Consider the following 2886-nt stretch of genomic DNA (forward strand, 5'->3'; position numbering starts at 1 on the left):
GCTCTGTCTCAGCCACTACCACTACCTTCGCAACCAGGCAGCACCTCTCCGCTGATTGGTGTTGCTATGGAGAATCCTGGCTTCTGATTGGTTCCCTGAGTGGTAGCAACACTAAATCCCGCCTCCCTCATAAGGACTGATGTTGCCTTCAGGACCACCTCGTAATTCTGAACGCGAAGTCGTGCTGTAAAATATACAGGGGAAAAAGTTGCGGTCAAAAAGCAGCGGCTTAGCATTTGAACCGGGTGTCAAAAAGAGAGTAATTGGTTTTTGGGGGAGGCTGGTAGAAGGTAAAGAAAGTAAATTAAGGCAAGGCAAGGCAATGCAAGTCACTGAAGCATGCATCCCCCGAGCTGTCAATGTTAATAACACAATTGAGCTGCTTAACAGCAACTCTGTAGTAATATTCTATAAACATCCTTAAAGTTATGTTAAATTGCAGTTATTTAAAGCTAAATATTTTAATTTGACTTTTTTTTCTTTTATAAATTAGATACTGTGCACACTGTACATTTATAAACACATATCACTGTACATTATAAGAACTTACAAGGTGCTTATAGGCAAGGCAAGGCAAGTTTATTTATATAGCACAATTCAACACAAGGTAATTCCAAGTGCTTTACATTGACACTAAAAGCGGCAAGACATGATTAGACAGTAAATAACAAATAAGATTGAATAAAATTATGAATAAGATGATAAGAAAAGAAGTAAAATAAAAAGCACAAGCTGTTAAAAATAAGGGCAGTAGAGTACAGCAGGTAAGTATTTAATTTAAGAGTACGCTTCAGTAAACAGTATTGTTTTTAGGCCTGATTTAAAGGAGTTGACAGTTGGAGCAGACCTCAGGTCTACAGGAAGTTTGTTCCACCGGTGAGGAGCAGAATAACTGAACGCTGCCTCACCTTGCTTGGTTCTGGTTCTGGAACCACAACAAACCAGATGAACCTCAGGGGTCTGGGAGCTTCATAGGAACTAACAGATCAAGCATGTATTTTGGTCCAAGACCATTCAGTGCTTTGTAGACCAGCAGTAAGATTTTAAACTCTATCCTTTGACTCACTGGAAGCCAGTGTAGTGATTTCATGACCGGTGTAATATGGTCCAGTTTCCTGATGTTTGTAAGGACTCTCTAAATTAAGTAGAATAATGTATGATTGTTTAATTAGACTGTACAAAGCAGATGTATTTCAGTCACCATGGATTCTGCTAGTAAAGCGGATACTGGGTGACTGGTTTATCTTACCTCGGCTCTCTCAAACATGTAATAACATTGAATGGTTGAAACTAATTGTTGAGCAAAGGTTGAAAGATCAATTCCTGCAAAAATGGCGAAGTGAACTCTATAGGATGACATCATGTGATATGTATGTAGAGATTAAGCAAGAGTTTAACCTAGAACAGTATTTATTATGTCAAAATCAAAAGTATAGACAGGCCATTTGTAGTCTTAGGATGAATAACAGCATAATAACCAAAGTCACTGGAAGGTATAAAGGTCTGGATAGAAGTCAGAAATTCTGTAACCTCTGTAACGCCAACCGTATTGGAGATAAGTTTCATATTTTGTTTGAATGTAAAAATGTAAATATAATAAATCTCAGACAAAAATACTTAAAAAAAAGTATTATACAAACCTAATAAGTTAAATGTTACTTATAAATTAGGCACCTTTTTGAAGAATGTCCTTCCTCTGTTTAAATGATTTTTTTTTCTTTGCCAAATTGAGTATTTTAGTTGAACATGTACAGCCTGCCACTTGCTACAAATGTACAAATGTTTGTGTTTTTGTGCTCCATACCATGTGATCATGGTCGTGAGTTAAAATAAATGATTGATTGATTGATAAAAACTTGTGTAGGTAGATCCTGACTTTTCTTCATTATTTTTTTTAAGGAATATTCACCTAAAATGATAAGAAATACGTTGTTGTTTTACTCTCGTAATCCCTTGTCTGTTACTTTTATTTACACCACTTTTCACTCCAGCAAATAATGTTGGATAATACAGATACAAATGTTGGCTGGGAGGAAGCTTGGCTAAACTCACGTCATTAACTTTCATAATACGTTTTCAGGTCCTCTCCATTGTTACACCACACCAAACATTGTGATTATTAAGCAATAAAGGCACTATATCATGAAAGTGACCAGTTCCTGTTAGTTGGCTAAAAACAAGAAGAAAAAAGCTAGTTCCTCAGCCTGCAATGAAAGAGTGAAATGAATAGCTCTCTAGGAGTATTTAAATAAAAACTAAACATTATAATCTTCATTATTTATTGTTCGTCTGCAAGACAATATTAATCATACCCAGACGGATTCGATTAACTATTGTCTCATTGTCTACAACTATCAGCATAATGTAGATTGTTTAATTGTACAGGGGTTGTAATTCCTGTGTGTGATAAACACAATTTCTGCAATGGATATTTTTCAGCAGTGAGGGGAAAAAAGAAAAACACTTACTTTGACTCACTTAAAATCTTAAATCACACAATGGGAGCTAAATATAAAGATTCAGAAGGTTTAATTATCCCGCCCCAGGGAAATACACTCCTTATGTCAGCTCACCAAGAAAGAAAACACACTAGAGAAAAAGAAATATAAAATAAAATAAAATATATAAGATATGGAAAAAACATGTTATGAAAAATGTGTAAATGCCAGCTTTAAGCTACAAAGATAAAAAAAGAAATTAATGAAATGTAACTGTAACTTAATTTGGAATACTTGTACTTAGTATTGTGGAAATCCAGCTGAATAAGAAAATTTAATTTGAATTTCAACAAAAGTCACTAGTCACCCCATAAAGTGAAGTGTAGAATAAGCAAAGCTACTTCACTGACTGGTGAAAATTGCTGATGTGAGCGATATGACGTACTAG

The sequence above is a fragment of the Cololabis saira genome, chromosome 16 (genome assembly GCF_033807715.1).
Source record: "Cololabis saira isolate AMF1-May2022 chromosome 16, fColSai1.1, whole genome shotgun sequence".
NCBI classification, from domain to species: domain Eukaryota; kingdom Metazoa; phylum Chordata; class Actinopteri; order Beloniformes; family Belonidae; genus Cololabis; species Cololabis saira.